The 23,917-nt window shown below is 40.1% G+C and overlaps 2 protein-coding genes and 1 non-coding gene across 6 annotated transcripts in view; all 3 read left to right on the forward strand.

The window, feature by feature from the left end:
• LOC108235098 (ELKS/Rab6-interacting/CAST family member 1-like) overlaps window positions 1-5,894 on the forward strand; it is a 131,108-nt gene extending 125,214 nt beyond the window's left edge. The window contains exon 24 of the mRNA XM_037981275.1: window positions 5,862-5,894. The gene's annotated coding sequence lies outside the window, so the exon portion shown is untranslated. The remainder of the gene's footprint in view (window positions 1-5,861) is intronic.
• The window catches only part of wnt5b (wingless-type MMTV integration site family, member 5b), an 80,226-nt gene that overhangs the window by 882 nt on the left and 55,427 nt on the right, over window positions 1-23,917 (forward strand). For 2 of the 4 annotated variants that reach the window (XM_025005672.2, XM_025005670.2), the window contains exon 2: window positions 21,381-21,430. The exons of the other annotated variants lie outside the window; for them this stretch is intronic. The gene's annotated coding sequence lies outside the window, so the exon portion shown is untranslated. The remainder of the gene's footprint in view (window positions 1-21,380; window positions 21,431-23,917) is intronic. 4 annotated transcript variants of the gene reach the window in all.
• Window positions 15,688-15,760, forward strand: trnak-cuu. Its single transcript has one exon. It is a non-coding gene; the product is annotated as a tRNA-Lys (tRNA).

Below are 23,917 nucleotides of genomic sequence, written 5' to 3' on the forward strand. Positions count from 1 at the left end.
GGACGACTGCCTCCACTGACAGTCTGTCATTCTTTTAACGCCCCTCGTTCATCTACTTATTACAAGTCAGGTGACTCAGAGTTTAAATGTTCTTCCAGCTGTTTGTTCCGAGAACAGGAAGCAGTTTCAGAGTTTCAGAGACTGATCCTGATGGGTGTGAAGTTTAGGGTTGTATTCTGTTTGGTTTCCTTGTTTGCCTGAAACGGTCCTTTCTATTTGTCCTTTCTTAAAGTCTTAAACTACTCATAACACTGTAATACTTGTATAAAGCACCCGAAGCATGAAACGAGGCGTGGAGCGCGCTCGTGAAGCTTTCGTGCAGCGTGAAAATGCAAAGAAGAATGGGGCGCCCTTGGGTCGTAGGTTAGATTTTAAAGGTGGGGCTATGATATTTATTGATAGTTTGTTTCAGGGCTCCTGAAACACAGTTTCCAAGTGGACGCAAGACTGAAACGATTAAACGGTTTCTTTATTTGTTTAATTTGCACAAATGGCCCTTCAGTTAATGAGGGAATATAACTGCTTTTAAATGCTCTTCCTGTATGGCAGGCTGTTGTAACACATAATGAAACCACACTCCTGTCTAATTCCTTTTTTTAAGAAACAAATAAATGCATTACTTCTAGTCCTAACAACATGCTTGCTTTTATCTGTTTAGCATTTAAGTTTTTTATGGATCATACATAAAACATGCATAAAACTAACTACAGATATTAATTTTTATTTTTTTTAAGTCTGTGTTTTATGACGTATCTTTGGGCCCCTGCCAGTTTTGCTTGCCCAACATTTAGCGCTCGCCACCAGGAAAACTGGGTAACAATGTAATTGTGTTTGTCTGTTAGCAAAATATCTCAAGAATCACTAGATGGATTTTAATCAATAATAAGAATGTAATCATTGATACAAGATGGCTGCCACAGCTAATCAGACATAGAAAACCGAACTAAATGGCTATAATTTAGTCAATCTTACAGACATTGAGCTAAGATTTGGTGTGGTAGTAGCTGAGTCTTACCCAACATATTAAGTGCTAATAAATTATACAGGATCTTTGTTTCAAACTGTATCCTGCGAGGTGATGGATGAAGTGCATTCCTTCCATGAATGCTAATTCCGTCATGTTTGTATAAACCTATAAAGGAAACAAGTGTTGGAGGTCTCTGATGCTGACTGAGGACACGTCTTTAAACATCCCTCCCATAGTTCGGATGCGTTTCCGGCTTAATGATTGTCAGTTTTTAGGTTAGGAGCAGTAATTTGGCTCATCTTTGTCCTGCAAGTTCAACAAGTTAAAGCTCTGCTTGTTTTTGGATTTAAATGGGTCTAAATTAGTCTGAAGTCAAAGTGTTTTGGATATAAACTTTGTTTCCACTGACACAAGCCTCTCGCAGTACAGAGTCATTCCATATGATTCTGGCTGCGTGTGTGTATGTGTGTGTGTCTGCCAACCCCATCGGTCCAAATCAAGGCAGCCCTCTCGCTTTGCGGTGGAGACCAGGACTATTTTGGTCGAAAAGTTGCACAAATGTTTCTCTGAGTGCAGAGGAATGACTCTGCCTTCATCTGGGCCAGAGGCCGTTTGAAATCCAAGTCTGACTGACTGCAGCTCAGAGGGGAAACTCTGGACCCGGTTCACCGTTCTGACAGCGATCATAAAACACACAAGTGTGTCAGTGACACAAGAGGAGGCGATTCAGTTTCTGTGCGAGAGGCTTGTAGAGAACAAGTGATATGACATGTTAATTTATCGCCCTGCGTGTATTTTTATTATACTCCGGCAGCTGCAGGTCAGTGCTCCAAACATTTGATGATGTCCAGAGAAGCTGAACGTGTTCGAAGCATTTAGTCACGAACTACACAGGAGTGAAAACATTTTGCTGCTTCTGAGGATTAATGTACAAATGGTTACCAAAAAAAAAAGGCTTGCGCAGTAACTTCGCAAAGGAGGCACAGAAATTCATCTTCAGTGCTGTGTTTGAAATGTGGCTTTCTGTTTGTCTCACTGAAACTATAAGTGGTTTCTCATCTAACATTTGTGTCTCAATGTTCTGAAAAATTAGGCAAATGTTTTTGAAAATTCAAAACAAAAAAAGGCCAAAGGAGGTCTGGTGTAATTTTATCCACCGGAGGACCGTTGGACGCATGTCCCTGGGTCCAGTGAGTCAAAGGCTTGGCTTCAGACGGAGAAATATACCCATGTCCCATAAAGACATGCAGAACTACCAGAAGATGTTGACTTGATGGAAGAGAAGGGATGTGATGGGACGACAAAGACTGGCTACAGAATAAGAAGGAACGACCTGTGTAGATTATAAAGTGACGAAGATGATCAAAATTAGGCAAAGGAAAGAATTCAAAATCATTTTAAAGATGAAAATGACAGAAAGGTTAAGAGATACAAAAATGATTTGAAAACAAATGAGTCAGATTATTTTCGGATTATACTTTAATGAAATGGAACCAAAAAAAAAAAACTGTCAAGTAAGGAAAGGAAAATGAGAAATCCCAAAAATCAGATTTGAAATGCCGTAAATGTGTCACTTTGTCGAATTACCACGTAAAATAGGAGTGAGAAAAGAGTCAAGTGAAACGAGCAATAAGTGTATGAAAGCAACCAAAAAAAAGATCCCAAATGAACAGAAACTTTGTCAACTTAAAGATAACTGTCCTCAGGACTCAGCTGGACAAACTAAAGGAACCCAACATGTTTTCATGTTTTTAGACATCTGAGCTGATGTGGAGCTCTAGTTTCACAAAGTGTTTCTGTCCCCTGACATGGAGAGAAATGGTGAGCATTATGTTCCACTTTTCTGGTGACCTTTGACCTAAATGTCTCTCACTGAGTGTCACGTGGCGTCCTGAACATGAGGATCTGTCCCCGAGCTCGCCTGCTGCTAAAAAACGTTTTGATCCCATTTTTTTGTCTAAATGCATCAGCAGCAGGTTTAGTTGGGTCGCTGTCGTAAGATGGGCGAAAAACGTGTTTCGGCGTCCGTTCCAACGTGTAAAAAGAGGAAAATCTGCTCAGTTTTCAACACGTGGCGTCTGGAGACGAGCAACTTCCCAACATTAAAAAGATATTTTAGCTGCTATATTTCTTGACTTTGTTAGGTTTGAACTTTATGAAGTGGTTTATTTGTGTCCCTGATCACATTGTTGAATTACACACAGGTTGACTTTAAGCTTCAGGATCATTTGGCTATTCTCTGTCAAAACTTAAGTTTCCAAACTGGACCTCAAACCCACAGAGAAGGGAATGAAGAAATGAATTTGTGCACAAACTGAGCTGTTGGATTGGAAAAAGAATAGACAAGTTAGTGTCTTTCATCATAACTTTACCTGGGAAAGTTGAGTTTGTGGTAGTTTCTTGTTCTTTAGGAGTTGATTAAAAGTGAATTATTACCTCCAGGATATCAGTTTTTGCTGCTGGTTCCCCCCAACCCACTTCTCCTCAGGACCCTAAAGATCTCCCAGTCTTTAGGGTTGCTCCAGTTTCATTCAGAACAGGGAAATTAAGCCGTTTTTATGAGGGTGAGTGCGCCGACGCTGAGCAGCTTTTTGTAAACAAGGCATCTGATAGTAACTGTCTGTTTCGAAGCCATCCAGATGTTTCTGCAGCTTCAGTTTACAGTATAATACGAGCTGACGTCCGGACTCGGAGGCAGCAGTTTGAGTGTGTGTGCGCTGACAATAAACTGAAGCCATGTGGTTATTCTGGTGAAGTGCTGTGTGCAGTTCTGCATGGATCTGTGTGCTCAAAGTCTGACCACTAACTTAGTCACTGGCCTGACTGTGTGTGTGTGTGTGTGTTTGGCCAGCAGACACCAGCTGTATGTTAACGGTGTCCTACACTAATAGTAAAAGTAGTTTATTGGACACTTTACAGCCCCTGAAACCATTTTATAAATCCAGCAGCTGGTACGAAGGGACGGAGCAATCAGCCACGAGGCCCAGAGGAGCAGTAAGGACCGAGCTCCGCTGTGTCCCCAGATGAAGGCAAAATGCTGCTTCTGACTGCTGATACGTTTTCATGCAGCCTCACATGGGGGCCGAGTGTCCATGGCTCACAGACTTTGTGGAATTCAAACGGGGTGACAGCAAATATTCGGCCAAGTTACAGGAAATCTACTTTCTAAACGGCACAAAACTCTCCTTCCTCGTTTTTTTATTTATTCTTTCTCCGAGCTGCCCTGATCCGGATCTGATAAAACTATCAACGGCTCACCTGCAGCGAGCTTTCAACCCAGACTCAGTCACACAAAGTCACATGTGAGGAGCTGAACACAAACCCAGATATGTTCGCCACAGTAAGCCTGATCTGTCTGCTCTGTTTCCTGATTACAGCCGTTCTCATCCTGCTGAATTTGTCCTGGAACAACCTGCAGCAGGACATTTTGCTGTAAAGTATAACTGTTTTCATTGGCCAATCAGGACTCCACACACAAACTGTAATCGGTGATCCTTCACTCATGGTTCATCCTTTAGGGGTCTCCAAAACCCCTAAAGGACTGACTTTTGGTGGCCATATTTATCACTTACCACCAAAAGTCAAAAGGTGGGCAATTTGGTTGTAGACGTATATTAAGGGATTACTTTGAGTTTTGTTAAAAACAATAAGTTTTGGAGTTAACCCAGTTCAAGATGGCCACATTAACCCAATACACAAATGGCTCTAACCTGGTGAATTTCACAGATATTGAGGTAAAACTGGGTGTGGTCGAAGCTCGGAGTCATCCCCAAGACGAACAGGAAGTGCGAACAGATCTTTGTTCAAAGTGTTTGAGTCAGTCCTTTGTCTGTTAGCAAAATATCTGAAGAAGCATGAAAGGTGGGGGGCATTTCTTCAGGGAGTGCTAGGTTTTTAATTTATCAGCCCAGACTCTTAACTGAACTGGTGCTGACTGTCGGATACTTTTTCTGTGAAGACGAATCAGGATTTTATTTTATGTTGTAATAATCCACTTCCTGTTGCCTGATCTTTGATGGTTCAGAGTTTGTGGGGGGGTGTATTTCTGGTGCTCTTCCCACTGGTTTGACCTGTTGATCACCTCACCCGCTCACCGTCAGCCAGCTGACGCACGGCGATGAATGAATCTGATCAAATCTGCAGTTTGTGGCTGCGCCCACAGACGCTTCATTCACTTTCGCTTGGCGTGGTCGCAGACCTGTTGGATTTAAAAACAAGAAGTCAGGGCGTGGATGAAGGGCAGATGAAGAGGAGAGTGATGGAGAGATGTTCAGATGAGAGGAAACGCTGCCTCTTACTGGTCAGCGTCTGCTACTACAACAGATCAAAGGCTGGCTGAGGAAGTCCTGCATCAGCTTGAAGCTTGTTCTGCTGAGGTTTCTACACCTCATGGTTCTTTGGAGGCACGCGCTGCCTTTAGACTTTGCCAAAGGTTTATTTGTTCACCGTCCTCGAGTTTGACTTGTTTCTGAGTCGTATCACAGAGGAAAGCGTGTGTCTGTGTTCTAGAAAGCACAGCACTGAGTTTCAAACGAGCACATTAGCAGCTCGGGTTTTTTCCCTCCTGTCACCGTGGTTCAGGTGGTTTCATCTTGTCTTTTTATTTTCTCTTCCTGCAGAAGTCGTCTTATTTATTTTACTCTCATCCTGTTTTTTGATTTGCTCTGTGTGTGTGTGTGTGTGTGTGTGTGTGTGTGTGTGTGTGTGTGTGTGTGTGTGTGTGTGTGTGTGTGTGTGTGTGTGTGTGTAAGTATGTGTGTTGGAGGGGTAGTTTTAATATAATGAGATTCCCAGCACCCAGGTGCTCTTTCTAGATAATTACTGAGTGTTTTCCTGCAGCCGGTCTTGGAACTGAAGCAATACGCAATCTGTCAACACACACACACACACACACACACACACACACACACAGAGCGAGAAGAGGAAGCACGGGGAGGATCAAATTAAAATTTATTCTTACTATCTTGTTTCTGATGGCAGGGTATAAAAAACAATTTCTGTCTCTCATTCATTTTTTGCACCAGTTGTTGTTTTAGTATCCTTTTTTTTTTTTCTTCTCTTCACCTTTTTTCTTGTGCAGAATTCCTTTTCTTCTTCTTCTTCTCCCAAATTTCTCTCGACTGCAGTTGTTTGTGAGTGCAGGAGAAGGATCAACAAAACATCATTCAGATGCCTGGCTGAAAAATCACAGAGGTAGCAGACAACATTAATTTACACACAGTCGCGTGCACCCCCCCCACACACACACACACACATCCATCAGTGATTGGTTGAACTGATTTATTAGCAGCTGAGAGTTTCTGCAGACCGGACAGAGGAGCAGGGCTTATCATTAGTTTAAAAGAAGAAAAAAAAAGAGACTCTTTGCCAGATGAGCTTTTTAGATAACGAGACGACTTTGTTGTTTTTTTTGTCTGTTTTTTTTCTTTTTTTTAACCTCAGTTTGCCGCATTTTCTTTGTGGTTTTATGACTCTGGGCTGCAGAGTGCTGAATATTCACAGCAGGGATGGACTGCAGTTAATTAAAGAAATTGGTGCCCAATCCTAAAGTAAAGAAAACATCTCTGTTTAATCACACTATTCTTGAAAACAACACTTAAAAAGCAAATGTGTTCACTTCTTCCGAGTGCATTACCGAATTGCAGCGCAAAACAACGTCCACCTAACATTATCTCAGCAGATTGTTTAATTCATCTGCAGCCACGGTCGTATTGTTTCTGTGCTTTTTACCTTTCACACTTCACTAATCTTCGCACGCAATAGAGTTAAAACACTTTGCGCTGCAGCACCACACATCCTGAATTGAATTTCTTACCTATTAATACAGAAATGCAACACGCATCTCACACTGGTACGCACGACTTTTTATATAAATTAATTATCTTGTCTGTTGCTTTGAGTCTTGTGTCCCATGAATCAAGATCAAAACATTACATTCAATAACTGTCTGAGGATTTGCCTTTATCAGTACTGTAAATACTGAAATGCATGACAGGATAGTCTTTAAAAATATACAGAAATTCAGGGGATAATCCTACATCTGAGCCCTTTAACTCTTAGAAGTACTTAAATAATTTTAAATGGATCTTTTTTTAATGCAAGTCACTTTTCAGCACTTATGTGGTGGTGTTAAATTAGTTTATATATTAAGACTTCTTTTTTTGTTTTTTTAAAGAAGCTGCCCAGTCTTAAATGTTGAACTTTCTTGGTTCAGGCTGCAGTGACGGTGATCGCAGACAGAGGGCGCTGTGTCACTGAAACTCCTGAGTGGACATTTAGGAAAAGCCAGACCAACCTGAGGAAAGTTGGGAGTGAGAAGCAGAGATGGATGAATAAATGAGAGGGAAAAAAAATAAATAAATATGAGAGGACTGTTTTGTAAAGAAGAGCAGAAGAAGAATGAGGCGGCAGCCGCAGCGTTCCTTCTCCTCTCACATGTTCTGTTTTGGTTACTTCCATCAAATTAAATTCACAGAACACCGCCTCCGTTTCTCTTCATGTCTGTTCGGGCCAAGGCTCTCTGCTTCCCCCTCCAGCGGGGAGCTGCCATTAGTGACCAGCAGGAAAACTGTAGTTCCCAGCATGCAGCTGGGGTCGGGCGAGCTGATTTGGCTCGCCTGCATGTTCGCCTGATGGCAACATCAGTTTCCATAACGTCACACAGGCACAAATCAGGCAGCAGGACATCCTGACATCTGTTTATCTTGTTCTGAATAATTTTTCATTAATATGTTTAGGATTAACTCAGTTTATAGCGGAGTTGAATTCCTCTCTTCCTTTGTTGTTCTCTCTTCTCTGGTTCATTCCTGTTTTCTTTCCCAGATCTTTTGTCACATCAGGGTCTGCTTGAATCAGAAACGTGGCTACACAAACTAAAATCTGCACTCTTGTTCCTCTGCAGTGCATGAAACTCACTTTTTTCTATGCACCATGTTGACTTTACTACTTTTTGTTGGATAAAAAGCTGAAAATGATTTGCCACCTTTCAGTGAAAACCTGTGGATTTATTGTTTTTAAGGGCTTTTGGACTGCATAAGTCACTCATTTCCTGACCAAGGAGGTTTAATATATTGAGGTCACTAAAAAGGAAAGTCACAAAAGCTTTAAAACATAAAAAAATTGATGTTATCCATGTTTGAAAGACAGAAGTTCAGCTGAAGACACGAGTCTCTGGTGTTAAAGTCCAAACTGAGGAGGAAATCTTTAAGTTGTGAAGTCTGGTTATTTATTAAATCAGTCAGGGTTAATGTAGAATACCTCTTGTTTGGCTTTAGATGAATAACATTCAGAGTAAATTATTAAACTTCCTGTTCCTTCCTGATATTTAAACACTCTTTTGTCCTCCAAGCCAGCCTCATCCTTGTTTTTTATGAAGCAATGTTGTTGCAAACTATTTTAAGGCACAAAAAAAACCCTTTTATATTCTCACCTAACATGTTTAAAACTAAGAGTAGACTAGTTGGTCATTAAATTCAACCTAAAATTTGAATAATCTGCTCACAAATGAAATTCAGCCTCCTTATTTCACAAATGTACATCCAAGTTTTAACAGTTTGAGTATCAGATTTGCTCCTTTTCTGTTTTTCGGGCATCTTGAATTATTTGTTTCTGGTTTTGTTTATTGATCTGGACATTTGATGGATTTTCTAGATAAACTGAAGTATGATTTATACAAACATGAGAAGTTTAATCAGATGTCAGTGAGTTGATTCATATGTAAAACCTGAGTTGCAATGACTTAAAGCTGCCTTTTTACAATAGAAATAATCAGCTGAAGTGCTGCTGGAGTCACAATAACATGCAGCAAAATGTGACTCATCAAAAATCTGTTCTTCCTTCTTCATCTTTGGCTCGTTTTTCTGTCAACAACTCTCCTCCTCTTTTCTCTCCCCCCTCCTTCAGCACTACCCCACCCCTTACCCCATCCCTGGATACAGACAAACACTCCCAAACACCCCTCCAGCTTATCCTGAGCCCTGCCCAGCCCCTCTGTGGGCACGGTGCCCGGAGAGAGGCAGCATGAGCCGGGCAGGGAGCCCCGGGCAGCTCCCCGAAGCCTGGAAAGGAGGAGGAAAGAAAAGCAGAAGCTTAAGCATGGACGGAAAATAAGAAGCGTTGGAGATTAAAAGCAGGAAAGGGGAGAAGGGGAGGTGGAGAGATGGGGACTTGAATTAAAAAAGGAGGATGAAGAGATAAGAAGATGCAGGAGCAGAGGAGACATGCAACAGAGGAGAGGATAAGAGATGGGGAGAGACAAAAGGAGATTAGAGAAATAGATGGATCAATAGATGGAAAGAATGAGAGGAAGAAAGACACAAAGCAGAAGGAAATTGTGTGAAGCAGGAGAGGAGGGGGGAAAAAAAAGAGCTGGCTGTCTGCCCAGCTCTCCCCCGAGAGAGAGGTCAGAGCAGCGGACACGTCTCTGGAGAGCCTCTGTTTGTGTGTATGTGTGTGTGTGTGTGCACATGTTTGTTGGGTGTGTGGTTTGTGTGAAAGACGGTGGCAAGAGATGGAGAAGGGAGGAGAGAAGAATTTAGAAGAGGAGAGCAGTGGAGCGCAGAGAGGAAGAGTGGAGGATTTGTATCAGATACGTTCAGAATGTAAAAAATGTGACCTTGGAGAATCTATAGCATATGTTCCTGAGTGTAGATTTTTACTTGGGGCTTTTCTTCTCATATGCAAATTCAGTGAAAACTAGAAAACTACAGTTTCTGTGGATTTTTTTTTTATGCTCAAGTTGCATTTTTGAAAGCTAATGTTAATGAAATGGCATTGAGAAACTATGATCAGCTGTCTCTGTTTCAACAGAATTACCACCACAGAACTTATATGAAAGATTTTTCTAAGATTTTTTTTTTTTATATAAATGAATAATCTTGTCTATTATTTCCTCCAGTTTGGTAGATGTAAATATTTCTCTGCCATGGCTGCAGGCAGTCTGCTGTATATACAGGATGGGTCAAATACAGCCTGAGGACCAACCCTGACAGAAACTGAACTTTTTTCACATTTTAACACATGGGACTCAGAAACTTGTGGTTTCCACGTGTTATTCTTGTTTTTCAGTAAACGACGTGTCTCAATGAACAGTTGGAGACTCCAAATTGAGACAGAATGTGCAAAAATTAGACTTGTATCACCCAAAAGATCCAGCTCCTTTGTTCTACAATCACAGAAAATAAACTGAAAAGAGTTTGAGACGGGTTCCAGATGACTATTTTGAAAGCAAACGTGATGAAAATTCCTGCAACACGAGAGCAAGACCCTGCGGCTCACATGAGGACATGAGGAAACTGAGAACTCCTGCGAATGTTTGGAGACATTTTGGAAACTACCTCTTAAATGCTGTTTATAATTTGTTGCAGCTCAATGAGATACAAGCTCGAGGGAAAAGATGCCCTCAAAAAACAAAATGGCAATACTTAAACAAAACCCAGAAATTTTAACTTGATTCTCCTTTTTACATAATAAAATGATTTTAATGCTGAGAACTGACTGTCGCTGTTTGGGTCAAACGGTTTCATTCAATATCACAAGATGTCACGATTGATGTGTTCGTGACTCTCAGCTGGTACCACACCAGTTTTAGCTCAATATCTGTAAAACTGAGTCATTTTTGTGTTTCCTAAGGTCACAGCTGTGGCAGCCATCTTGAATTTTGTTGACTCCAAACGGTGATCAGTTGTAGACTTGCATCCGATGATTACATTCTGCAACATTTATTAATATTTGTCGAGTGGTTCATAAAATACTTTGGTAACATACAGAGTCATGAGTAAAAGCCTTATTTCACCTTTTAGTTGCGATCAATAAATACGAAATTTGTTGCCCTACAAGAGAAATAAAGCAGTCCTCTTGCTCGTTAGTGTGTTTTTTGCAGATATTCTAGATAAAGGTAGCACGTCGTATCCATTTTACCAACTCATTATGTGGCACTTTGTTCCCTTCAGCCAAATCAAAGTGGCTCTCCGGGACGGAAACATGCCCACTTCTGCTTTATAGACTGTATATAATTTTGAACAAAGTCAGTTTTTGGGGTTTAAACAGCTGTTTTTACAAATGGAGCTGCTGTCGACATTATTAGTCTTTTAGGAGCCAGAAGTGATCTTATTTGGACAACAGCATGGAGCTGGAGAGATCTCTGAAAGCTGAACATTAAGATTACTTTTAGCCTAATTAAATAATGTTGCTAGCATAGACAATGCTGGCAATACTTGTAGCTTTTTAGTCATTTTGAAGAAGCTGCTGCTAGTCGTCATAAATGCCTTTTTTTCCCTACAGAGCTTCTTTTGATGCAAACATGAATCTCTGCTGGTACTTTTCTTTTCTGTGTTTTAGTTTTAGGAGTCTTTGTTTCTAATTAAAAGTGAGAGAATCTCGCTATAAAATATTAAACCTATATAAATGTTTACCCTGAACACGTTTTGTTTTCTTGATATTCCTGAATATTTTCCTTGTTAAACTGTAACATCTACGTGAGTGCATGTTTATGTAAATCCACATTATGTAAATCCAAGGGCAGGGGAGGTCGTGTGTGTGTGTGTGTGTGTGTGTGTATAACACTATCTAGAGACCACAGCAGTACATGACCTTGCGTGCACTGTCGTCCTCTCACTCACAAACACAAAGCTCCATGAAATCCCGGGGGCCTATCAGAGGCTCTCTTGTTGGTCATAAAGGGCTTGGAGACAAGAAAAGATGTTCGGTGTAGAAAATGAGAGGGAATGATAAAAGAAAGAAAAATCTGAAGTGAATATTTGCAATCTGAAACTGTCTCTGTGTTGTTGGCTTTAAGGGAATAAAACATTTGGTTAATGTTATGGACCTAAAGTAAATTTTATATTCTGCAACCTTCATTATGTTTTGTGATCTTCCTTAATTAAACATGATTTTGAATTATTTAAAAACTACAATTCAGACTGAGTCTCTGCCTCAAACAGAGGAGTTAAAGCGTCTGAGAGGTTTGTTCATGAATGATGGTAGGATGATGGAGCCTTGCCTCGTCTGTCATGAAGAAGGAGCTGAGCTGCAAACCTCTCCATTTACTGGTCCGACTAGGTTTGAACCTTCACCTATGATCACGAGGAGTGGATCACGACCAAAAACGATTAAATCCAAGCAGCTGAAATGATCTTCCTCCATAGGGTGGCCGGGCTCAGTCTTTAAAGAGAAGGGAGGAGCTCCATCATCCAGGGGGAGCTGGGTGTAAAGTCGCTGCTTCTTCCTTCAAAACAAGTTTGGGCATCTGGTTAGGATTCCTCCTAGGAACCTCCTCTTGGAGGTTTTCCAAGCACGGCCCTGGGAGGAGTCCCAAAGCAAGACCTGCCTGGACCTCACTTGAGGATTTTTATATCCTCTGTGGCCTGGTGATACATTGGGATCCCCTGAGGAGGAGCTGGAGTGTGATGCTGAGGAGAGGAGAGGGATGTCTCTTGGGCCTGATGCCGCTGCGACCCAACCAGGGATAAGTGAAAAGGGATGGACGGATGGAAGCTACGACTCTGTCAACATTTCCCAGCAATAAGATGCTCAGAGTCCTGAAAGCCTTTGTTTTACACAGTATGTACAGTATATCATAAACGGTAAAAAGTGCCCTGTTGTCCAAACCACGATAAACCTTTAATGTAATTTCCTTGTTTGACTTTTTTGTTTTTTTTAAGAGTCTGAAGTAAAATATTGTAGGAGCGGGAAAACCTGAATTTCAGAAGTTTGTTGCATTGGAACCATGACGACAAGGAGATGTTTTTTCAGCTGCTGTTCCCTCTGAACGAATCTGCTTCTATCTCAATCAGTCCAAAACATCCGAGTCTCCACCAAAAACTGTATGACTGAGGCAATAAAAACAAGAATGTTTGAGTCTTTTTTAATAGTACAGACTATATCCTTGTACTCTGTGTACATTTGTGTATTTTCTGCATCTGGGTTTGTGTGATCTGCTTCATTCTTGTGTTTATGTGGGCTCAAATTCCTATCACTTACGCTGTGAGTGTGTGTGTGTGTGTGTGTACGTGAGTGTGCGTGTGCGTACCCAAGTGAGATCCAGCAAGCATGACGGAGAATGACAGCTTGATTTATGGCAAGGCTATAAGTAGAATGACTACTGCTACAGTGTGTGTGTGTGTGTGTGTGTGAGTGTGAGGAAACACCCAAAGGAGAGAGAGAGAGAAGGAAAAGGAGAGGATGGAAAGGAAGGATTGTGTACAAAATCAGGGAACGATGGAGACAACATGAGGGGGAAAGGAGGCAAACAGGAGAGAGATGAGCTGAGCGATGGAGCTAAAAAGCAATATGGAGCAAAAATAAAGAGAAAAGATGGAGATGATGTGATTGGAGGAGGAGGAAAGAAGTCTGAGAGGGTCTGAATGGGATTGTGAGCAAAGCACCAATTTGTTTATTTGAATTTTGCAAATATACAAGCAGCTGTTGACATTCATATTGCAATGCAACATGGCTGCCGAGGAGGAGAGGGAACTTTGTCAGCTGCAGATATAAAATTAATAGTAAAAGTTTTTTTTAGGCAGCGTAACCCAATGTTTTGTATTGCCCTAAATGGAACACACTCATAACATTGCTCATATAAATTGTGTTTTTCTATTTTAATACAGAAGTTTTTCAATCAGTGTAACTTAGAATGGTTTGTTTTGCAGCGTGAGTTTCTGCTGCTCAAACATCCCTCCTGTGCTGCGCTCACATCTGGAGTATCTGCTTTTTTTTTTTTTCTTGACTGCAGTGAAAGCGTCATATTGCATCAGCTTCTTGCCAAACTGTTTGCATTTATTTCTTCAGCTCAACTCAGCTTATGGATATTATATCAATTTATGTCAAAAGTTGTGTCAGGGTGCTGTGTAGAAACTGGAAGGGAGGAGTGAAACCGCAAAACCAACTGTAGTCTCATTCCTTGCAGTCAAACTCAGTATAACTATAAAACTTAAACTAATCAAGGAATTTAACTGGTTTAATCCGTTTGGTTTAGCATATCTACCAGGAACCTGGTGTACTGGCATAAATGGTATTGTCTAAATTTATTGTATTGATCAAAACATTAATTTTTTAAGTCAAAATCCCTTTTTAAAAGAGACATAAATCCAACAATTCCACTGGATACGTTGTAACATCACTACTACAGCCTGTTACAAAATTAAATATTGCTTTGGAGTCTTCCAAGTCAGCACTAACTGCAGGTTTTATCAAAATAAATATAATCACAACTCAAATAATGCAGTTATGCACATTTTTCTTTTTTTTTTTAATTTATTTGTTTATTGGTTTTTTTCACTATATACACACATCAACAAAAGCAAACAAAAACAACCCACCCCAAACAAACAAGAAGCACAACAGTGTCAACACAGAATAAAATTAAAGAGAAAAAAAGAAAAACAAAAAAAACAAAAAAAAACTATACAGACAGCCCATATACACAAAGTACAGACAGATAATCCCAGGTAACATCTTAAATAGTCAAAGCTTCCAGACAACCAAGTGAACGATATATAGAATGTAAAGAAATAAAAAGAGAAAAAAGAAAAAACAAGTAAATTAATAAAATAAATAAAGATTACAGTCTCTGTAAGAAAGATTGTATGTATGCACATTTTTCAAAGCATTGTGTTTGCATTCTTGCATTTTTATTTTTCTCTTGTTGTTTTTCATTTTAATTTTTCCAGTTTAATCGAACAGGAAACACTTTGTTTATTTTGCGTACTAAAAAAAAAGGTGAAGCGTTGTAGTGGAAGTGTAGAGAAATGCTGTTTTCAGTTTGGAAAACGGGAACATTGACACAGTTAGAGAGAGAGCAGGCTTTGATCTGTCTCTTGGTGGGAGCTGGTCTTGGCCTCCAGCCAGAAAACCCCACAGCTCACACACACACACACACACACACATTGTCAAAGCTCCAGGGCTTTGTTGATTATTTCTTCTGGGAGGATCAAAGATGCTGAATCCTCATCCATCCGTCCATCCTTCCTTCACCTGTGTCTCTCCTCACAGGTCCATCTGTCCAGACATTCATCAGGCTGGCCGTCCGCCTCACTATCAGATGCAAAAAATGAGTCCAATTTTTACTACTTTCCCTGCTGAAGCCTATTAAAACCAGCTACAGCCATTTTGTTGTAATTAAACCCTCTGGGACGTTCATTAGCTTTCATCTTGTTCGTTAGTTTCCTGACCAAAGCGGAATTTAGATCTTGCACCTGGGCGCGAGTTCGAGTCCCACTACTGGCAGATGTTTTAACTTTGGAATTTAATCCAAAATTGGTGTTTTACATAGTTTTCGTGTGTGTGTGTGTGTGTGCTAACAGTTAGGCTGGTGTAAACTAATCGAAGTGTTTTCATTTCGTTTAACTTTACCACGATAAAAATTAACTGCTAGTTTTGGATCGTGCTGCCATTTTATAGTTTCGACGAGGTATGATCACCGTGTTTGGGGGTGAGAGAAAATATTAAAAAATGAGGAGGGATTTAACTCTATAAACATAATTTGTTATTCAGCTCTGCGCGTTAACAGATGGGTTACGGCTCCAGCTCTAATAATCACTTCCGTGTTTTCAAACGAAATAAACCGGGTCGCATTTCGCTTTTTTAAAAGAAGGTATTTATTTATTATTTACACGCACAAAGAAATATACGGTCGTAACTGTTAGGCTAAACAAAAAACAACAAAAAACTATGAGATCCACATGGGAAGGATTAAATACATCATTTCCGGTGACGTGTCCGCAGCCCGGCTAGCTCAGTCGGTAGAGCATGAGACTCTTAATCTCAGGGTCGTGGGTTCGAGCCCCACGTTGGGCGCACATTTCTTTTTCTACATCTTAATTTTTTGATTTGTTTTATAAATTCTGATTACGTAAGAGGCATGAAACAAAAAAAAAAGTTTTTATCCACACCATAAAAATAGAAGGGAATCTTTCAAGCCAGAAATCTTGAGACACAGCAGAAGTGGGTTTTTTTGTTTTTTTATTTGTCAGCAAGTTTCCAACAGTACAGTAAATGCCATCATTACAAGATGATTAAGTTCTGATTTAACAACAGGCTTTGTATTTGTCTGCTCAGCTGAGCTGAATGTTTCATGAAGGATTCTGGTTTCTGAAACGTCAGTAATTGCTAATATTTGAAGAGATTCGGAGTGCAAAATGAAATGATTTGCTGCCAGCCTTCTCGGTTTCTGAAAAGGTTTCTTTTCTCAACTTCTGTTTGGTTAACTGAGGACCCGACAATACTGCGAATGATACAGAAGCTGGCTTTATGTCTTGATAATCCCTGTGTTAATGTGCGTGTGTGTAAGAGAAGGAAGATGTCCTGAACGGCACACGGAGCGATGTCAACAGCTGCCATCTCCCAGGTCAGGGTCCTGTGTGTTTGGGAGACAACCCGGAGTCACAGTCGCATCTTCAGCTGTCGCTCAAACCATAAAAGAGTCATCCTCACTTCTGCTTTATCTCTTTATTTGTTCTAATATTTCGTTTTGCTTTTGTCGACTGTGTCAAAACACACTGCCTCTCTTGAATTTATAACCATTATCTCCCAAATTCCAGATGGTGCTATGAATATTTGTGTGTGTGTTTGTCCGTGCCTGTGTTTGCAGTCATCACACCTAGTTAGAAACCAGCTGCTTCTGAATTATTTCTCTTTTGATGTTTGTGAGCAGGAGCCTGAAGGTCTAACCTCCAGCTGAACTCTCAACTCTATCATCTATATATCTATACATATCTATATCTATGTATCCAGAGTTTTTACTCCAAGGCTCCGAAGCCTTGGGCCGGATGTAAGGGTCATTAAAAAAGAAGTGTGTGTGTGTGTGCTGAAATCGAGGGCACTGGCCCTTCCTCCCCTCTCTAAAAAGGAAATACCAAATTACTAAGGGGCTCGCTCTCTTTCTCTCAATGTCCCATCATTATTCTCTTGAATATTTTTAGCAAGTTTGTGTATAGAAGCGAAGTAACATCTTTTATTTTAAGGTTATCATTCAGTTTCTATCCTATCATACGATACGTGTTATGTGATAGTTTAGATATAAATAAGGTTTGTGATTATTTTTAGTAAAACAATTTAAAATTTTACTCCCGTGGTGTCCAGTTTTATTCATATTTTGGAGCAAGTTTAGACTTGAATTTAGATTAAATTAGACAATTTACTCATAGTTTGGTATAGTTTGGTGCATTTTCAGATCTTACAATGCACATGCCTTCTTATTATCAGGCTTCTGCATCTCAAGTTACACCATTTTTCTCAAATATAGTCTCGCTATGTCCCTTCACAAAAGCATGCTGAGTCAGTGGGGCACAAGACTCTCAGGGTTCAGGGTTCGAGCCCCATGTTGGGTGAAAAATTTTCTGTCAGGTTGGTGGTCCGAATGGGGAAACATGGATGTGAAATCACAGGATTTTTAAAAAATTCTGTGTTTTTAATACTACTTTTTAGACAAAAATTGCAGAAATTATTATGCAACAAACTTTACATCCATATATCAGCTGAGGCATGGTTTTGGTTTGGCATTGGTAGTCAGATAAGTTAAAAATTTGTCTCTTAAAGAATCTGCTTCTTTCTGTGTTTTTAATTATGTGGCATAAAACTATACAGACGACACTTTTCATTCACGTGACACATTGTTTATCAAACACCAAACATTCATGTTGTTTAAGAGGAATATAGTTCAGTTCAAAGCATTAATATACAGTCACACTAACACAAGTGTTCGTGTTTTAAAACTGTATTTTATTGTAATTAGAAGAATATGATCTCAAATACTGAGCTGCATAGTTATGACAACGTAAAACAAATGTAAAATGAGCAAATCCAGAAATGCAAGCAAAATAGGTTGATAGGAAAGGAAGGATGGGAGAAAACTATATGTGTGTGTGTGCTGGAGGTGTGTTCGTGTGTGAGCTGGAGGTGTGCCATGGTGCCTGCCAGTCAGCCAGGCTGAGCTGGAGGGCTCCTGCTGGGGGTGGAGGGTTCAGGCCAGCCTGCTGCCTCTGCTGGCCGACTGTGGAGTGTGCTGGGAAACGCAGGAGGGAGAGGAGAGGAGAGATGGAGAGAGAGGATAAGGCAAACAGCCATGAGCTGCAGAGGAGGAGGAGGAGGAAGATATGTGATGTTGATGCAGAGAGAGAGAGGTGGAAAAGGTAAAGGCAGAGCTGGAATGTGAGAGGAATGCTGGGAATGGAGAAGTTTTCCTCTGGCTGGAGACAGAAAAGGTGGGAGGGTGAGGGATCCTGGAGAACACTGCTTTAATTTATTCTCCTTCACATTCATTCCTGCTCTGCACAAACTCTGTAAATCCAGATGTGTTGGGTGACTTTTGATCAGGCACGGTGCTCTACTGATTGATTTCAGCTTCTTCTTCTTCTTTTTATTTACTCGCCCTTTGAAAACTCTGCGGGACATCGAGGTTTAATTCTTTACTCGATCACAGCTGCAGACCACCGTTAATGCTTTAAACTTCAAACATGTAGTCAGTGAGTCATTCTAAATCTGTTCTGAAGGTTTTGCCTAATTTAGCAGCATTGATCAAAAGCAGAGAGAAAATAAACAGCACTGCATTCATTTTTTTGATGGTTGTTTTTATTAGTGAAGAAAGCAAACTGGCTTCTTAAATTTAAGCTGTTTTGCAAACGAGGTTGGGCTGTCTACCTGCAGAGACAGACTTTCTCTGAATATGTTTGTGTGCAGATCGGGAGCCTTTTGTTCCTCGCTGCGTCTCTTAAAATGTAAACAACATTGTCAGTGTTCGTATTTATGTGAGTTGATTGTTATGAATCTGTTTCCACTGTCATGTTTTACTCCCTTTTTTAAGGATAAAATGCCATTCTCACAACTTCAGGTTAATTTGAGGTGAAGATGCGGCTTAAAGTTCTTATAGGATTAAGTTTAGGTTAAGGTCAAAGTTCAGATTAGGGTTTAGGTTCGGGGTTGAATTCCTTGGCTCGGATGAAAATCAACAGCGGATGATAAACTTTACGTTTTAACTAAAGCCTCGTTCAAACTAACGTAGCTCTTTTGCAGAAAAAGGAGGAAAATCAGGGATTTTATTTACAAACTCTCTCAAAAGTGGAGATTTTTAGCTCAGATTTTGGTGCATTTGTGCGATCCTTACATTTAGCGTAACTATTTATCAGTGGAACACAAAAATAGGGCTAGTTTTTATCTAAACTGCAAAAGCAAACAACTAGATATGTTCTGAAATTAAAAGTTTTATTTAAAAAATGCAGAAAATGAATCATCAGCAGAAATATAGCTCCTCCGCTGCAACAACCAGTAAGACGTCAGTAACAGGTGACATCTCCACGGTATTTTAAGAAACGGTGCTCACCATCACATAACTATGTGATGATGACTCTTGAATGTCTTTGCTAATAGCTACTAGTTGTTGTCAAGAACTTGAATGAAATAATGACAAAGAAAAAAACCACAAGCGCTACCATCTACTAGTTTCTGCTTGAATCTTTGCAGCAAAGCTGGACTTTAAACTCCAATTGATGAAGAGTGGATTTAGTTGGTGTAAGGATTGCACAATTTATGTTTTAGGACAATTAGTAGCTATACTTGCATTGTATTTTGACTTGTTGTTAATGTAGATGTTATCTTTATCTACGCCTGCCATGGGTATTTCAGCATTAGTTAGAAATTTCTTCATTTTCATTTGGATGCTTTTATTATCGCCTGCAAAATATCTCACAAACAAGTGGATAGATTTTAACGAAACTGTCAGAAAGTAATCACTGGATGTTCATCTACAACTGATTAACCTTTTGGGGTGAACCCCATTAAAGATGGCTGCTACAGCTAGCAACTTTACCAAACACAAAAATTGCTTTAACTCTGTCAATTTCACAGGTACTAAAATTAAATCTGGTTTGTTTGTAGCTGAGAGTCATTCCCAACACATACTTGGACCACTAATTGATTGTGCAAGATCTAAGTTTAAAACTGTTTGTCTGTTAGAAAAATATCTCATGAACCACTGGATGGCTTTTAATGAAACTCTTAGAAAGTACTCTACAGATGCACATCTACAACCAATTACCTTTTAGAATCAACCCAATTCAGCATGACTGCCATATCCTTAGAAAACAAAAAATGGCTATAATTTAGTCAATTTTACAAATACTGAGCCAAACTGTAATGCGGTAGTAATTTATAATGAGAGTGACATCTTGTAAAATCCCAAGCGGCTGCACCTAACGTTGTTTCTAAGGTTTGACAAAAATGGTTACCATCGCCATCGCTTCTTAACAAGATTATCTTAGTCTAAAACTTTGGCAAGAAAGGCAGAGGCCCAAGAATGCTGGGTCTTTAATAGTTTTATTTTTCCATCTGGAGGTAAAATGTCTGGAGTAGTGTAATTGGTGTCTAAACGTTTAAAAATGGCAGCAAGGACACAGAAACAACCAGAACGTGCAACAGCCTCAAGCATTAAAACAGCAAAATCTACAGTAACCCTCATCTGAACATGAGAAATGTTTTTTTTTTTTTCAATTTAATTTTACTATAAGTGAAATAAAATAAAAAGCACTACATCTTTATAAATGAGTTTGCATGAAAAACATGGAATCCCAAATTTCAAGCTCCATCTGAGCCCAAATTCTCACTAAGAAATGCACAAGTTTGTATGTGAGGAGTCATGAAGCACGGTCATAATTAAAGCCTATGTATGCTTTTCTAATTTTACACACTTTGGTACGTTCTCCTTTGTGTATTTTGCCTTTTTACTTTTGCTATTTGTTCTGTTTTGCTCACATATTGGCGCCACAGAGGGAGCGGAGCTGCCAAAGCTCCTAAACGCAGCAGGATATCTCTGTTTCTTCCCTCTTCTCCCTCTCTGGGGGACTCGAGCAGCATTCTCTTGTTTGTCCTGTTTTATCTGTTCATGTCGCCGCTTTGACATGCGTGCACGTTACATGTGCAGCAGAAACGAAAGCCAAAATTTTTCCACCTTCATGTTCCCAACCAGCTCATTCTCAACGGAATATATGTATTTCTTAGGGAGAAAACGGGGAGATGGATGCTCAGAGGGGGAAACAAAGACGACAGAGGAAGATGGAACAGGAAGAATGATGGGGGGGGGGTGGAGAGGATTAAAGTGAAAGGGTATGGTCGGGGAGCAGAGAGGTGAGGGCGAGGTGAAAAGTGTCACATGTACACATGCTTGACAGGAGAGGAGGTGGGGGAGGGAGAGGAGGTCACCGAGGTAAAGTAGTGCTGTATGTGGTGACAGGACAGTGTTACCATGAAAATCAATAGGCCTGTCTGCATGTGTGTCCGCTGAGCCTCATCCTTAATTGAAGCCCCGTGTGAGCGCCATAATAACAAGAACAACTGGATGTTCAGTGGATGTATTGACATACTTATGCATCAGAGCGTCCATCTTGCTTGGCGTCTTTAACTGTTTTTATCCTCCTTTTTTTTTTAGGAGAAACAAGCGACTGAAAACTGAGTGCTCAACACACCAAGCATAATAAAGTAGGTACTGTTTTCATCAACCCTAAACTAACCAATGACAGTTTCTGTCCATTTTATATCCTTACCTGAAGCAGACAACAGTCATAGCGATCTCAGTTTAGAGACTCAAAGAGTCCTAAAAACCTTGACTCATGGAGTCAAGATGGTAACGTTGTTGGATGGTGTTCACATATGGCTTCTTCTAGAGATTTCTCCAGATTCTTTAAATCTTTGATGGTATTATGAACTGTAGATGATGCAACATTCAAAGTCTTACCAATAACGTTCTTCCCAGAACATTATTCTGAAGTTTTAGATTCAGCTTCTCGAAAATGTTATTTTTATACCCAGACTTCTTACTGATCTGTTGCCAATTAACCCAAGTAGTCAGATAATGTTTCTTTTTCAAACCTTTTGTTGCCCTGTCCTAACTTTTTAAAGATGTGTTGCTGCCAAAAATCCAAAATTTCCTAATTTTTACTAAAAAAAAAATAGATTAAACATTTGATATGTTTACTGTGTTCAGTTGTGATTTCACTGTGAAAATATGAGTTTATGAGGTTTGGAAATGATTGCATTTGTTCTTTTGTTTTTCTTTTACACTTTTAAACTTTTGCAGATTTGGGATTGTGCTTTTCTCCAATCACGAAAACAATTTATCAGGATCTTATTTAATCAATTAGAATAGTGACACATTATGGGTTAATAGCTTTAAATTGGATGATTTGAAATTTAATCAGGTGGCAGTGTTGTCTTTGTTTTTCCCCTCAGCTCCATCCTGCCTGATTATTCCCTCTTCTATGAACCGTTGTCCACCTTTAATCCTCTCCTAACCTTTACCAAACCTTGCTTCAGTTAACCAGATCTGTTGTCACAAGTTTCTCTTATTGCTAAGTCCCCCCCCACACACACACACACCTTTGTCTGCCTCATCGGTCTTGCATTTGCAGAAGTCATTGAACGAAATATTGATAGATTTTCTTCAGCAACACACTTTCCTGTTGACGTACGGGGACTGAGGAAGGAGCTAAAATGACTTTTGATGCTGATAGATGAAGTCTAGAGAGACTCTCAATCAAATGTAGTTTATGCGCGTGTGTGTGTGTGGATGTGTGTGTGCATATGTTTGGTTGATCAAACTGGTCTATTTGTCAGAGAGACTCTTGAGACGGAGAGGAAGGAACCAGTTTTTTGATGCAACATTCATTCATAACTTGCGTACTTTATCTAACGTCTATAGCAGAACTCTGAATATAAACTGGAATAACAAAGAAAGGGAATTTCTTTTTCCTTTTCTTATCCCTTTCAAAAATTTTGTGCTCTTCTTTGTTGTGCTTTCTCTCATCTTCCTGCCATCCATCTCTCCTCCACTCGTCGCCTCCTCTTCTTGTCTTCCTGCCCGCCACACACAGACACGCTGGCATGCTGACACTTAAACTAAACACACTCACGCACACCCTTTTCCCTTACTACCTCCTCTCACCACCCACATAGAAATGAGGACACATGCAGGCCACAAAGCACACACACACACAGTACTTTCAGCACTTTCTTCTTTACTATACTCAGCAAGATCAGATGTCAAGTCAACTGACACAACAGAGGCTGTATTTTTCTTCTCACTACGCTCTGTTTCCTCCTCCCTCTTATAGAATATATGCATTTTTTTTCCAAACCCATCCCAGAGACACACACATGCACATGGCTCTTTAGCGGGCTCAGAGAGGCGATGAAGCAAAGAAATGCGAGTGAGAAAGAAGGTTTTAAAGATGTAAAAAGGAAAAGTTAAGAGTATAGAAAGCATTGGGGTTGACTCTAAACTACATATGTAAGCAAAGAGTATCGGAGCGGGCATGCAAGACATAAAGGATTTTATGTTGGGGCAACATGAATAAATTATTTTCATGCTCTAACAAAAGAGCCAAGAGTCTCACACACACACATGCTGGCAGCCAAAACGGTTTACAACATGCATACATGCACATATAACCTAATTACATTCTTCTTTTCCTGTACGGAGCATTTTACCAGACGTGTAAAAAGTGTTTCCAGTGCTGCATAGGAGATGTTATGACACTCAGACACAAAGAATACCTGAAACTGCACAACACAGCAGAAAGAGAGTCCAGTGTTCATGTCAGAAGGAAGGCTGGCATCCATCTGTTACCAAAATATCTAATGAACCACCGAACAGGTTTTAATGAAACCTGCAGAAAGTAATCATTGGATGCTCATCTAGAGTTAGCTCTGTTCAAGATGGCCGCCACAAGTCATCAACTATGGCAAACACAAAAATGGCGATAACTCAGTCAGTTTTACAGATATTTTGCTAAAGTTTGGTGTAATTGTTGCTGAGAGTCATTCATAAAACATACTCCAAGTGCTCCTCACTGGGCGAGATCTTTCCTTTAAAACCTGAGCATTAACTCTCGAAGTTAGCCCCGTTTCTGTTAGCAAAGTGTCTCATGAGCCACTGGATGGATTTTAATGAAACTGCCCTGATCCTTT

The sequence above is a fragment of the Kryptolebias marmoratus genome, linkage group LG18, assembly GCF_001649575.2.
Source record: "Kryptolebias marmoratus isolate JLee-2015 linkage group LG18, ASM164957v2, whole genome shotgun sequence".
NCBI lineage: Eukaryota > Metazoa > Chordata > Actinopteri > Cyprinodontiformes > Rivulidae > Kryptolebias > Kryptolebias marmoratus.